The 16,063-nt window shown below is 33.9% G+C and overlaps 1 protein-coding gene across 5 annotated transcripts in view; it reads left to right on the top strand.

The window, feature by feature from the left end:
• Stk3 (serine/threonine kinase 3) overlaps positions 1–16,063 on the top strand; it is a 318,102-nt gene that overhangs the window by 137,613 nt on the left and 164,426 nt on the right. The gene's annotated exons all lie outside the window — the stretch shown is intronic.

The raw sequence follows: 16,063 nt of genomic DNA, 5'->3' as shown, positions 1-16,063 counted from the left end.
CCAGGCAAGTGCTTGTGCTGCTGAGCTAAATCCCCAGCCCTAAGCTTTCAGGTTTTGGCTAGTAGTATCATGTTGTTGATTTGGCATAGATCACTTTTATAGGATTGAAATAAAGACTATTTTCCAATTTTCTGTGTTTTTTAAAATGGTGAATGGGTGCTATACTTTGTCAGAAGCTTTTTCTGTATCTTTGAGATGATCATATGATCTTTGTCCTTGGCTCTGTTAATGTGGTGTATTAAATTTGTTGATTTGTGTGGATTGAACCATCCCTGCATCCCTGTGGTGAGTCCCACTTCGTCATGGTGTAGAATCTTCTTGATGATTTGCTGCATTATATTTGCTAGTATCTTATGGGAGCATTTTTACATCTATGTTCATTAGGGAGAGTAGCCTATAATTCTATTTCTTAATTGGTATAAGGATAATGCTGGCTTCCAGGAATGAGTTTGGAAGTACTGTTTCCTTTTTGGTTTCATTGAAGATTTTGAGATGTGGTAGTGTTAGATCTTCTCTAAATTTCTTGTAGAATTCAGCAGCGAATCTGTAAGGACCTGGGGTTTTCTTTCTGATAGATTTTTGTTTACATCTTCAATTTCATTGATAATGGATTTATTTAGGATTTTTATATCTCCTTTGTTCAGCTTTGGTAGTTGTTATGTATCTAGAAATCTGTCCATTTCTTCTGCAACTTCCATCTTTTTAGAATACAAGTTTTCAAAGTAAGCATAAATGATCTTCTGGATTTCTGTTGTCCATTGTGATTTCACCCATTTCATTCCTAATTGTGTAGTTTTTCAGTTCTTTGTTTCCTTTTTTTTATAAGATTGACTAATGGTTCATTGATTTTATTTAGTCTTTTAAAGAACCAATTCTTTGATTCATTGACTCTTTGTATCATTGTTTTATTCTCCAGTGAATTTCTGCTCTCGTTTATAATTTTCTCCCTTATACAGCTTCTGGCTTAGTCTACTCGTCTTATTTTAGAAGCTTGAGATTCACTATTAAGTTGTTTATTTGCCCTTGTTCTGTTTTCCTTATATAGGTTCTTACTGCTATAAATTTCTCTCTTAGGACTTCTTTCATTGTGTCCCATAAGTTTTGGTATGTTGTATTGTCATAATCATTCAATTGTAAAAACTGTCTAAATTCTTTTTAAATTTCATCTGTGACCCATTGGTTGTTCAAAAGGGTGCTATTTAGTTTACATGTTTATGAAGTTCTTGTGTTTTTTTCTTTTTTTGGCCATTGATTTCCAATTTCATTGTACTGTGGTCTGGTAATATGCATGGGGTAATTTCAATTCCTTTGCATTTACTTAAGCATGTTCTGTGAGTTAATATGTGATCTATTTTGGGGAACATCCCATGTCCAGCTGAGAAGAATGTATATTCAGATGTGGGGTGGAACACTCTATAGACATCTACTAAGTCCATTTGTTCGAAAGTTTGGTTCAGTTCTATGTCATTGTTCTTTTGTCTAGTTGATCTGTCTTTTTTGTGACAGTGGGGTATTGAGATCCCCAATACAATTGTAGTAGTGCTCATTTGATTTTCATGACTGTTAATACTTGTTTTATATAGGGTACACTGGTATTTGCTGCATATGTACAATCCCCTTGGATTGTTCCCTTTACAAGAATGTAGTGACTTTATTTCTCATAATCATTCTTGGCTTGAAATTCACTTTGTCTCCTTTTTTCTGGGCTCTTGTTGCATGAAGTATTGTTTTCCATCCGTTGACTTTCAGTGTGTGAATTTTTTTGAATTAAATGTGCTTCCTGTATGCAGCATATTGTTGGATCTTGTTTCTTGATCCATTCTGCCAGTCTGTGTTTTTTGATTGATGAATTGAGGCCATTAACATTGATGGATATAACTGATATGTATTGACTTATCCTTGTGATGTTATTTTCCTGTTGTTGGCTATTGTCCGTCCCCCCCCCCCCCACTTTGTTTGCCTTTACTGGTGGATTCTTTGTGTTGAAATTTATGGAGTTGTAGTCCTTGTTTTCTCTTTCTAGAATGTCCTTGAGAACATTTTGGAGTGCTGATTTGTTGGTCATAAATTTCCTCAGATGTTCTTTGTCACGAAAGTATCTTATAGCTCCATCAGTTTTGAAAGATAGTTTTGCATGGTACATCAATCTGGGCCGAAGATTGTTTTCCTTTAGGATTTGGAATATTTGACTTGCTCTCTAAGCTCTCCTTGACTTTAGAGTTTGTGCTGAGAAGTCAGCTGTGATTCTAATGGGCTTTCCTTTATAGGTGATTTGTTTCTTTTCCCTAATAGGTTTTAAGATTGTATTCTTGTTTTAATTTCTAGAATCTGCACTATGATATGCTTGATTGTAGATTTTGTTTTTTGATGGTGGCTAATTAGTATTGTGTACCTATATGTAAAATTGTTCTTCTCTACCAGGAAAAAAAGTTTTTTATTTCATTTGTGCTATTTCCTGCTTATTCATTAATCCAATCCATTTTAAGTTATTTTTCTTTGCCTCATCTAGCTGCTGCTGGCTTGATTTCTGATGGTCCTTGCTATTTGTAACAAATATTTCTTTTCATGATTGCTAACTGCAAGCCTATTTTCTATATCTGAGATCCTTTCCTCGCCTTGGCTTAATCTGCTGTGAATACTTTCAGTGGAATTTTTATTCTCCTGGATATCTGCTTGAATCTGCCTTATAGATTGCATTTGCTTCTTATGCTGAACATTCTTGTCTTCCTTAATTTTCTTAAGCCCGTCTATTTTTTTTTTTTTTCCTGTATCTGCTCTAGTGTCACTAAGCATAGTCTTCATTGTGGACACCATTTCTGCAAGTATTTGAGAAATTATTTCTGATTTTTTTTTTTTTTTTTGCTTTGCTTTGGGTACCTGGGATTGAACTCAAAACAACCTTGCATTTGCGAAGCAGGCTCTTACGCTGCTGCTGAGCTAAACCCCCAGCCCCAAAGAACCCCCCCCCCCATACCTAGGGTTGAGCTCATGACATTGTGCTTGCCAGGCGAGCGCTTATTCCACTGAGCTAAAGCTTATTTCTGATTTGATATTTTCCAAATCTTCATTCAATTGCTTTGTTATTACTACTTCAGAGAAGCCAGGTAGGAAGCTTTCAGATTGTCTTACCTTATTTCCCTGTGTTTGCCTTTCGTGAACTGGTTGTTTGGGTTTGCGTCTTGTTTAAGTGTCTTCTCATTTTCTTTTCTTAGTTTAATTCCTGAGGTGATGCTTATATCACCTCAGGGTTAGTTTATTGCTAGTATTTAGAATCCTTAGGTAATGACTAGTACTCAGGAGGTATCTTCCAGGTGTAGCTGGTTTTTAGGTTTTGAGTCTGTTGAAAGAGTTTATGTCTTCAATTTGTTGAAAATGAGAAGTTGCTGGTTATTTGGCCCAGGGTGTGGTTTTCTGGCACTGTTCCACAGTATTTTCTGTGACCCTTAGCCAATTTCTGTTATGAAATACAGGACGAACAGCTGTTTAGAATAATTATGCCACTTTTGGCTATAGTGGTACCAATAACATCAAACACAGCCTAGAAAATGACAAACTGAGCTAATCATTAATTTGCCACTTTTAACTGTGTAAACTAGATTTGTGGTTTTATATCAAAATTTAAAACAAACCAGAAAATTATATACAGAGTATGAGTCCTTAACTTGTCAATTTTGCTCTTGGGGGTTAATATTTAAAATGAGTTAAGGAGAAAATAGAGAAGTGAGAGGAGAAAAAAAGTTATTAGAAATAAGGTTGGAGGATGAAGGGGGAATCATGCTAATTTTGGGAAACTGGTGCAGAAGACTGGAGGGAAAGGGAAAAGGAAGAGATAAAAAGAATAGGGGCTGGGGATTTAGCTCAGCGGCATAAGCACCTGCCTTGCAAGCAGGCAGTCATGAGTTCGATCCCTGGTACTGATAAAAAGGAAAAAGACAAAAAAAAAAAAAAAAAAAAAAAAAAAGAATAACAAAACAGGACCACAATCACAAAGATCCTAGAAACCATGTTTACATTCGTATAAAAACAAGATCAAATGATGAAAGAGGAATAAAAAGCAACAAAGAGCAATAACAAAACAACTACCACCACTGCCACCACTGCAACAACAAAAATGAGAGAGACAGACAGACAGACAGACAGACAGACAGAGACAGACAGTGAGAGAAAGAAAAGTCCAATTCCTGGTTGGTCTCTGCTGTCCCTGGTAGACTGTGGAGACAGAGTCCCAGTACTTTCCAGTCTATGCCAGCAGGGCAGCAGTAGCTTTTTGGCAGGGTAGCAGATAATCTCAGCAAGCCTGCACTTTCTGACTGAGACCAGACTCATTCGGCCTGCAGCCATCAGTGCACCATCTGCGTACCTAGCCCAGCTGGGAACAGCTAAGATGGAAGTAGAAGTTCTGGCTCTGAGGTCAGTGGGCCCCTCTCCTAGGTGGCTCCTGGCCAGTCACTCTCCTGAGGGATGACTGAACCCTCAGCATTCACCGCTGGCCAGTCCAGTCCTTCCATCCAGGGCTCCCTGACCCATTGCTGTGTCTATTCAAAGAGTCCTTGGAGGTCGCCAGCTTTCATCAAGTATCCACAGGTTTAAACCCAGTCTTCTAACACAGTGAGGCTGTCTCAGGGAGAAGGTGCTGCCTGCTGCCTCCTTCTGTGTTGAAGTTTCTTCACTCTCTCTGTGGACTTCATTTCATGCTTCAGTTCCTTCCTGGGTCCAGCAGACCCCCTCCCCTCGTTCTTGTTTACCTCACGTTTCTGTATTCAAATGTCTGGATGGCAACTCCCTGAGAGGCCCTTTCTTTTCTACTTACCACTCCACCATTTTGGTGCTCCCCTGTAAAGTATTTTAGGAAATAATACAACCTAAGTTTAAAAATTAAATAAGAAAAGTGACATATCTGCTTGTAACAGTAAATGCCAGTTTTATGCACAAACATGTGTAGGCAATTTGTATTATTATTACCAGTAAGTGGTAGTTTTACTTGCCAAGTCATACAAGCTCATGTAACATCTGAGACTGGCCTGTATGTTGGGAGTGGGAGGTGGAGTTAAGACTGTGCAATACCCTTCCTAAGACAGTGTTCTGGTGCAGCCCCATCTCTACCCCTGCCAAACACTACACAGTGGAGTCTTAAAAAATATTGCTACAAATCACATAATAGCATCAAAGACGTATGATCTTGTGGGGCTGCTTTTCTAGTTGTCCATGGTCACATGGAGACAGGGCGCTAAGTTTCCACTTACGGGATTTGTCCTTCTATTCATGCAGGCTGTCTTCTGATTTTAAGTAATGTTTCTGGAAGTTGGGCAAGTAACAGCAATATAAGAGAAGAGTCTTACCATAGAAAACTTAATTTTACAGTACATTCCTTAGTTTCTTTTTTCCTTATCAAAAGCATACTTCTAAGCATTTTTATAGGTTCTTTATTGAGTTTTTTCACATTTAAAGTTGTTGACTTAAGTAGTATGCTTTTAGTCCGGCTAAAGATTTTATATTAAAACTACTGATTTCTCTTTATATTGAGATTGTTGCTCTTATCATAAGTCAGATTCATTTTTTATACAATGAATAGTAATTTTCAGACATTGTCAGTGTGAAACCCATAAAAGGTGTTGAAAAGTTGTTTACTAGTGCAGTTTTGTAGTAAAGATACAGGTGGAAGCACCATGTCAGAAAGGTGCTGGGCACGAGAGCACTTTGAATATTTCCCTGTTTCATTAGTGAGATATTTCTCCTCTTCAAGGAAAACCATCTTGAATTTGTTTACCTTTCAGATGCATTAAACAGTGAGGCCTTAAACAGAATAGTGTAGAAGGGAGGTTAGTGAAGTGCCAGGGAAGGAGTAGATTTGTTTGATCCTTGTGATGCAAGGAATAGTCTGAGTTTCTTTTAGGCACGTTAATGCATTGCTTGACTTATGAACATCTTACATTCCCTTATTAAATTGTTTGTATGATATTTTGTTGACTATGTGAAATGCTCTAAGAGAAAATAGTGTTTTCTGTAAATTTTCTGTCTTTAAATTTTGGATCACTGCTGCTTTGTTAGTCAAAGAAATATTTGAATATATGTATTTTACCTGCCATCGTCTTCTTTGACTAATAAAATGTATAAGTCTTTCTGATTTTGAACTGAACAAAGATATAAAAATTTGAAAGTCAGTAGAGGTTATTTTGTAGGCTTAGCAAGTCACAGGAGTCTTGCCTGGGCCATGGTATTTTATGATGGTATTTTAACATATTCTAGTTCTAGCAAAACGTATTCTGGTTCTGGCAAAGCAAGTCATCATAAATAGAAATTTAGGCCAGTAGTTTTTTGTGTTTTTTGAGGTAAGTAGAGAATGTTTAGGCAAACAGAATTTAGCAAAATGCCCAGATTTCTAAAGTGTAAAGACTCAAATTATAGGTGTTTATTGTCATCTAGTGCATTGCTTAAGAGATACATCATTAGTGATTTGAGGCTGGTTTGTTAATTAACTTGGTTTAAAATAATATATAACATACTGAATACCTACTGGAGTAATAAAAAGTCTGAGTGTTTTGTTTTAAAATCTGTTTATATGAATCACAAGAAAAGATTAATTTGGCACGTGTAATCAAGTAGCAGAAACAATTTGAAAGCTGGACACAATTGAAATCTAATTGGAATTAAATAGAAAACATTTATTTAGTATTTCTAAATAAGGTTTTAATTAAAGTGGCTCATCTTTTTTTTTGACATGTCTTTGCAAAGAAAATTTGAAACACACTTCAGTTGATGGTTGGCTTTCTCTAACTTTGATTAATCACTTTCAAAGTAAGCAGTAGACCAGTACAGTAATTTTATTATTATATACAAGTGAGAGTATTTGAAATCTTAACTAACATAACTGTAAATAAAGTTTTATATTGGTCAGTGTTACATAAGGTTGCATAGTTTCTTTTGTAATTCAAATACAAGTAATAATCTGAAAAGAAATCTTTCTGTTATTCTTGCAAATATAATTTAATGGGTGACGTTTTTAAGTTCTTAGTTTCTAAAATATTTGTGTATTAATACTGAAAGCTTTAAGCTTGTTTGAAAACTAGCTATGAAACACTATGTGGTTAAGTATTGGAAAGAATCCAACTGATGGAGATGACTGTAGCTTACAATTGTGTACTAATGAACCTATTTTTATGTCCCCAGAGTACTGCTAAAAATAAAACTTTGAACTCTCTGAAAGAGTTGAAATGACAATGAAATTTATTTATGATCAGCATTAAAGAAGTCTTCTTAGCACAAGATTAAAATATACATACCACTTTAAAATTTTTTCAGATATCAAATTGATAAAAATTATTTTCTAATTTAATAATACTGATAAATGTATGCCAAATTTTACCAACATATTTAGAATCCTCACTGGAAACAAAATATTTAATCCTTTCTGAAAAATTTTTGTACAGTCTTAATCAAAATCATTAACTTTATTCAGTGTCACCTATTTACAAATTTCTTCTATGCTCATTTTTAGATTAAAACTTATAACAAAGTGTTTTTGTCACTGATACTACATAAGTAAGAAAGTGTCTTAATGCAGTAATTTATTTTAAAACTGATTAATTGATATATTAAGAGACATTGGCTTCATCTCATTTAAGATGGAGAAAAGTTCTTTTTAATGGTAGAACTTAAGTATTTATAATTCTAGTACTAAAGTAAGTTACTAGATGTTTTCGTGGAAGAAACTTCAGTTTTTAGCAATAAAGATTATACTATAATTAGGTTTACGAGGAAAAATTAAGCTTTTCCATAATGTACTGATTATGTAACTTTTTTCTTATGTATTACGAATGTGTTTCTTTTGTGCTTGATTTTTAAAACTGCAGAAGCCCAGAACATAGTAAAATGTTTCAGAAAAGTCTGTTAAAGACTATGCTTGCTGTCCTTGTTTTGACTTGCCTTATATGTATTTTTAAAATGATGCTGCATATTTAATGAAAGAAAGTTTTTTTAAAAAGGAAGTGTTGCCAATCAGTCTAAATTTGTTACAGTTAAAATTTGATGGTCTACAGACAATTTATAATCCTTTTCTTATTAAAAATATTGTCAAATTCATAATAGTATCAGAAAGTTTATGGAAACATTGTTTAAGGTGGTTTAAAATAGAACTAAGTCTTTAATTTGAATTTGATGGCACCTGTTTTCGTTTTGTTTCCTCGGCAACACCACTGGTACCAAAATTGCCTATAGACCACCCTGATTTTAGAGAAGAATGAAATCATTCTGGTTTTTAAAAATTTCATTCTTTTTACTGACTAAATATTTAAGCAGTTATAAAACATCTGTCAGAGTTTGTGAACTCACTTTGGAGTAAAAGAGTTTAGGACACATAATTGGAAGGACACAAAATCCCTGAGTAAATTTAGTTTCTCTTTCTTAGTTATGCTAAAATTTTTACTAGAAATATAATTTGAAATTAGAAAACTGACTGACAGCAACAAGAGAAAAAAAATCTGGGCATAGAAAGTTGTTTTGCAAAGCTCTGCTTTCATTCATTTACTGAGAATTGAGGTTTGTTTTTTTTTAATGATTCTTCATTTTTGGAAGGTTCTGAGCAATGAAGGTGTGTGGATTAAACTTTACACCATTGAGATTCCTATGGGAGACAGGTAGAGCAGCCAGGAATCTTTTCTAACAGGCTTTGTGCTTTTATTTTTGTTGTTCTATCATTTATTTATGTGTTTGGGACATCATGAAATGTCATTATTCTGTTTCAGTTGTAGCCATTTGAGACTTGATACAGTAAAATAAATGACTGAAATTATTATTTTTTCTTGTTCAGAGACCAAAATTAGGTGTCTTATAATAAGCAAACTGAGGAATACATTTCTGATCAACATATATTCTCTTTTCAGTTTCCTTGATCAAATGGGATATATTCCTGTGCTCTTCAAAGAAAAATTCATGTGGAAATATTTTGGTTTATATTGAAAGAATTAGATATCTAGACTACCAAATCTTTGTTTAAATTGGTCTTGTATTTTGAGGATAATGTGGCTAAATAATCACCCCTTTCCTCAAGATTGTGTGTGTGTGTGTGTGCGTGTGTACACACATGCGTGTATATAATTTTTATTTTTTTGACACAAGAAGTCCTTGCTTGAGTGAATCAGAAATTTTAAGCATTTTTTTTTTGACATTTACCAAGACCATTGTGTCAGGATAAGATCATTCTAGTATAGTGGAATGCAAGTTTACTTCCAAGGTAAATCAGTTATTACGAGGTTTACTTCTTTGCAATGTCCATTCATTTGTAAGAGACTAGAAAATCTTGTGTTGAAGTTTCCATAAAAATCTTGATGGCTTCTATAACTCGCTACATGTTCTTCAATAATAAAAATAAGAAAAGTGATTTATCATTTAAAGCAATAATCTTATACTAAAAAGCAGTGCAGAATATCACTGTTAATAGATATCAAATATTTTGTGTTTTTGTTGGCTCTACATAAAGTGCTACCTAACTGAGTCAGGTTTGGAGACTCCTATAAATATTTCCATGGCAGTCAATAATCTATGAAACAAAAAGGAAAATCTTTCTGGATTACAAGTTTCTCCCACTTTGGTGGGAGAAATTTCAAAAAATAAGCTGAAGGACTGATTCTAAGAAACAAATTTGAGAATGCTTTTCAGCATTAATATGCAGAAAGCTGTTAGATCAGCTTTTGTTGAATATGAGCTATTTTTAAAACCTTTGGCTTTCAAATTATAATATGCAACAGGTATTTTATCCATAAGATGGTTCGTTTCTTTACCTGTAGGACAATTGTGATGCATGTCTTCTATTTTAATGCTCCATTCTTTTTTCAAAAATTAAATGGTGGCAAAAAATATAACAGAATTTGCCATCTGCATATTATTATGCAACATATCTCCAGAAATTTTTCATCTTGCAAAATTGAGTTCTGTACTTATTATACGAGTATTTCCTAATTTCCCATGCCCTAAGTTCTGGTTACCATCTTCTGCTTTCTGCCTTTATAACTTTATTACTTGGTTACCTCATATAAGTGGAATTACATAGTACAGTATTTGTCTTTTTTATGGCTGGCTTGTTTCATTTAGCGTAATGTCCTTAAGGTTCATTCATGTTCTAGCACTAAATAGGTTGTCCTTTTTAAGGCTAGATAGTACTTGTTGTATGTATGAATCTTCATTCATTTTATAATTTTTAAAGGTAGGTTATTTTTCTTTTTTTCTTACTAAGTTTATTTCTTGGTTTTAGCTTATTTGGGGGACATAAACCATTTTATCTGACTTGTCTTTTGAATTTTTATAAATGATTTTATTTTCTATTTGCTTTGTGGCTATATTTTTGATTATATATTGCTGTATTAATTATTTACAAGTCTTTGAGTTAATTTAGTAATTTCCTTAGATATTTAATTGAATGGAATTTTGAAAAGAAACTGGGACTTAGTCAGTTAAATGATTATCAATTATGAAGTGAATGCATTTTTTTCGATAGTGCACAAACTCTGTCCTGCACCGGTTTCGATTATAGCACCTAACACTGCCTCAAGGCTTGTGACATAACTTTTCAACTGAGCAATGCTTAATTTGTTATGAAAGTGAAAGAAAAGTTAAATAATTCCATCAAAATTCTGCTGCTGACATCTGTTTCTCATAACACGTTAGTAATATGATAAGAATTAAAAGCATTGTGTGATTACTGGTTTCTGATTCCCGTGATAGTAAACTGTAGATGACTTGTCTTTCCTTTGTGATTCATTTATATGTGAGGTATTATTAAGTCCAAATGGAAAAGAAATGTAGTAATGAGGGACATTGAAGAGTTTCTTTCTGACACAGACCTCTTAGAATACCTGGTACAATTTACGTTACTCCTGAATTTTGCAAAAATAATGAAAACTTGTATTGAAGAATTTAATACAGATATATTTAGGACATAATTTTTTATAAAGCCATATAGTATTTTAATATACACATGTCAGCATATTTAATCCATTATCTTACTCTATGATGTGATTTTAAGTCTTTTTTGAATTACTAGTACTGAAGAAAAAATAAGGCCTTTAAGATCGAATTTGGAGGTAATAAGAGTAATTGTGAATCCCACAAAATCAAAATTAGGTGACGAGAGGAGAGAAAACAATTTACAAGTTGGTGTTTGATTTAAGTTAATTTTCATACGAGAGTAATGAAATACTATAAAGGAACAAAGTGCAATAGGGAAGAAAGAAGAGTGAGATAGTTAACAGAAAGTGAAGGTATACTTATTTAGGAAAAAAGAAGGGAATCCTAGAGAGAGTCGTAACTTCATACGTAGTTCAGGATGCTTGCCTTTTGGTCCTGAGAACTAGGAGTAGCATTCTTTCATGAGGTGCTTTGGAGTTGCTGTTGTTGCTGAGCAGCTTTGTCACTGGTGTATCATTGGGTTATCATAAGCGTAACCTTGCAGATACCAATCTCTGCAGTGCTGCCTTTTCAGTTAACTCGGCCATTCTGCTTGATTTAGATCAAGTGAACTTGGCTCCGAGCTCATTTTCTTTCACTACACAATCAAGCTTCTATCGGGAATTACTTTTTTTGGAATTATCCTTTGCCCTGTAACTTTGTTGAACTCTTTTTTAAGTTAAGTTAATAAGTTGATACTCTTGGCTAAAACAATCTGTGATCATGACAGCTATATAAACTTGTGTTTTTAAAGACTTTTTTTGAGATATTGACATAAAAATTTTATATAAGGTATAAAACATCAGATTTTATAAATTCTTTTTGTTGGTTTTTTTGAGACGGCGTTTTGCCCTATAATTCAGACTGGCCTTGAACTTACTGTGTAACCCAGGCTGGCCTTGAACTTGCCAGTCTTCTGCCTTAGCCTCTCAACAGCTGGGATTACAGATGTGTGCCACCATGCCTGGCAAATTCGTATATTCCCCCGTTTTTCTATTATAATATTAAGTCAAGATAGTGATTCTCCTAAACTTTTCTTTCCTCATATACAAAATGTATATCATAGATTTATTGGAATTGGAGGCTGATTGTATACAAAAGATCCAATATAATATAGGTAGTGAATAGTACCAGTAGGCTAATACCCACTGCAGTAATGGTGAACCTTTTAGAACTTTCAGTGATAGAAAAACCCACTGTGGCATGCATGCCATAGATTCACTGTCTCTGGTATGTAGACACTCTAGTCTTACTTCCATCTTCATGGAGGGAGAATGTCTCTGTTTCTCCTAGTGTTAGGTTTTAGTGCAGGTGGACAAAAGTAGAAGGAAAGAGACCAGTTGAAAGGCTGTTACAATAGTTCAAGAGGGAGGTAGCATACATCAGCTTGACAGTAGTGGAGATGACCTGTCTAGATTTTGGGTGTATTTTGAAATTGGAATCAACGGAATTTTCTACAGAGTGGATATTGGGTATAAAATAAAGAAGAGTTAGTTACCTAGAGAGAATAATCATGAGGGAAAAAGAGAGAGAAGAAAAATAAGAGTTGAAACAAATGAGGACATGAAAAGAAGAATAAGAATATGAAGTAGGAAATTTAACACAAAGATATGAATCTCTTAATTTTAGTCTGTAGCGAAAGTGTGTGTATGTGGGTTTGTGTCCTAATTTACACAAGTCTTACTTTGTATAGATAATTGTATTATTTTAGCAAATGTAGAAAAGGAAAAATGTGTATCTTTGGAAATTAAGTCAATTACAATTAAAATTAGTATAGAAAGTAGTGTATAAAAGAATGAGATATTCTGATCTAGAGTGATTAAGATCAAAGAAAAGATTCAAGGGAGAAAGAATTTCTCCTTCCACCTGGTAAAAGACCTTAAAATAGGACTTTAAATTTTAGGAAGCAGTAACTTAATTTATTGACTAGAACTTGGGGTTTTCTTTCCTTAATTCTAAATGGATGGTGACTGTTTGGACAATGATAAAGGTAAAAGGAGGAGGAAACTTATTGTTGTTGATGAAGGTTGTGCCAAGAGAAAAGATTGCTGGAACCTTTAACAGATTTCAGGTGCTTCTGGGTAGCATATGGAAATTTAAGGAAAAAGATTAATCTTTCCATTTAACTTCTGGGGAGACTCCAAGAATAAATTCTTCTGGATTATTGGTCAATGAAATGGCGTATGCTGACTTTGGCAGAATGTACCTGTTGGAAAAACAAGAAAGCTTGTCCTCTTTTTTAGAGTTCTGATGTACTTCCTGGAACAAGCTATTTGCCAGGTTATTGTATGATCTGTAAAAGGAAAATGGAACTAGATTGATAAGTCTGTTCCCCATTTTATTTATCTATTAAGATTGCTTATATCAAAAATTTTATATTGCTTAATATTTTTGCTTTATTAGTTACTCTTAACCATGTTAACTACATTGAATTCTCCCTCATTAAAGGGTAAACACAGTCATTCAGAAATATACTTAATTTGGCTTTTATTGCCCTTCAGTAGGATGGCTGTTTCTAGGCTGAACCAGTGAGTTGAATATTCTTTAAGAAGTGGCGATACACTTTTTGTTATAAAATTATAGGTGCATGTTTTGCAATAAACCTTTCTGAAATTTTAGATTAACTTCAAGGATAGGATAAGAGTCTAGCAGCACTGCTGGTAGAGGAGGAAGATGGAGTAGGAGGGCAAGAATAAACAGCATTAAATAGGCAATTTTTGACATTTTTCAAAATGACCTTTCATTCTTTTTACTCCCACCATTGGGGGTGGTGAATGCATTGATGTTGTCAAACTAAGAGTTCACAGGTACCTGGAGAAAGGAGAGAGGCTAGTGGGATAGTTAGATTGTGTACAGTGTGGTGGAACATTGATCTTGCTTTTATGCTAAGGCTTCCTGGTTTCAGAGTGCTAGCCGAAGCTTGGTGAAAGCAAGGATTGCTGCTCTCAGTGCTATTGCAGTCGTTTTGGACTTGATATGTTACTCAAAAGGTAGGATGCATTTCACTGCTTGAACATTTGAAGCAAACCAGGGACTGGGATTTATAGATCAGATGTGACATAGGAGTTAAGTTCATTAGGAGCTACGGAAAGAAGTCACCCTGAGTAAAGTTACTATTAAGTTATTATTTCCATGTAAAAAACAACTGAATCACAAGTGCCTATTTGGTTTGAAGGGAACTCCAGTGGGGCAGAAGCCATATAGCTATCCTTTTCATCAAAAACTACCGTGACTTTTTCTTTTTATAAATGGTAACCAGAAGGAATAATAAAGGTCAGATAGCTAAAGAGGAGTTCATCACAGGGATATCATTTGTAGAGTGATAGCATTAAAGAGTCTAGTAATAACAGTCTGAGTGTATACTGATAGGTGCCTGACTTTATTTTTCATGTCTACCTTTGTAGTATTCTTAATAATAGTTTAGGTGAAATTTAAACTATAGGAAAGGTGTTAAAAAGCAGTTTAATGGTTTTTGATAAATCTCATACTTGTCATCCTTTATATTTAGCTATTCATTCAGTCAGTATTCTTTGAATATCAACTCTAGTTAATCAACGAGAATTCAAAGATGGATAAATCAGAGACATACTGCCATAAAGTAGCTCACAGCATGACATTGTGTGGGTCCTTGAAAATATTCATTGGAATTAAAAAAAATTATTCTCCTTTGCTGCATCTTAATAATGTATTTAGCAAGAAAGTACTTCTAATGTTCTGTGTACTATAGGTGTATGATTTAGTGTATAACTTATTTACTTCACAGTATCTGAGATACACAATTATTTCTCAGACCTTTTGTGTTGCTTTAAGTTAAAAGTCAAGTTTAACACATTTTTTTGCTAGCCATTTATTCAAAAGGTATTGTGAACCTAATATCACTGTGCTTCCAGAGTCCCTGTAGCTTTAAAGGACTAATGAGTAGGAGGATGGCCATCCCGCTAAGACATTAGTGGTGAGTTTTGATTAGAAGTTGATATTTAAATCTCTGCATCTGGTTCTGTAGTTTAAATGAATCTTGTTCAGCAGAGCAAAACCAAAGTTGAAGTGTTTTAAATCATTTCAGTACCTGTAATTGTCTATATAAACAATCAATTCCAACTTTATGAACTCCCAAATCTTTGGTGCAGTAAGGGTTATACTAATAACTGTTGTAATTGGTCTTTGTGGCCATATGTTTAAAGGTTAGAAATCGGACTTTAATATGAACATGCAGTAAATCTTAACCACAGAGGCACACACAGGTTCCAGTGAAATACGGAGCAGGAAGAGACACATGTAAACAGACATATTCCTCATCTTAATACGTGGAGCCATGCTTCCATTGAATTGCATTCAGCGTTTATACAGAGAGAGCTGGCAATGAAAAACTGCTGTTCTTCAGCTTTACTCTGTATTTTGATCTCTAGATTATTTACTGTTTCTAAGTTGTGAGGATGATATTAAAATAATGCTGGCATTAGTTCATTATTTAATTGAAATAATATAAAGTTACATAATGGGTGAGAGTTGCATGTCTTAATTTACCTTAAGAGAAAAAGATTATTTTTGAGAAAAAAGATGTTTAAAATAAAAGACATAGATAAAGCTTATGTGTAATGTGGCATTATAATTCTTGTATGTGGAACTTAAACTTTAGTTATGTGAAATAATAAATATATGATTATAAATGGTTTATACAACAGCTTAGTTTTTTTCAGGTCTTCTAAAGATTTAGAAATGTCAGAGGCATACAATACATAATTACATTTAATGCGAGAGATGCTATAAAGCATCAAAAATCTTAGAAAACTTTTTGCAGTGCATAATGTTTATATTCCTTGTGTGGAGTTGGTACATGTATATAACACATCTTAATTCCTTTTTCATCCCCTTTGCTCCCCAATCTCTTTGTCGTCTTCCAATTTGAGAAAGATCTAGCTCCCTACAGCATCAAAAATCTTAATTCTTAATCTTTGAATTTTTCTATCAGAATGTTACGTGTTTATTAATAACTCTGTGGAAATGGGAGTTAATAGATGTGCATGTACAAGTTTGATTTCATGTTAAATTTCTAAAGAAAAATAAAAATTGTTGGTTAGGGTAAGAAACTAAGCATTTTATAAGGATCAACTCAGTGTATCTCAGA

The sequence above is a fragment of the Cavia porcellus genome, unplaced genomic scaffold (assembly GCF_034190915.1).
Source record: "Cavia porcellus strain 051 isolate PalLab524CR breed Dunkin Hartley unplaced genomic scaffold, mCavPor4.1 scaffold_10, whole genome shotgun sequence".
NCBI lineage: Eukaryota > Metazoa > Chordata > Mammalia > Rodentia > Caviidae > Cavia > Cavia porcellus.
This window is presented reverse-complemented; position numbering and strand designations above follow the sequence as displayed.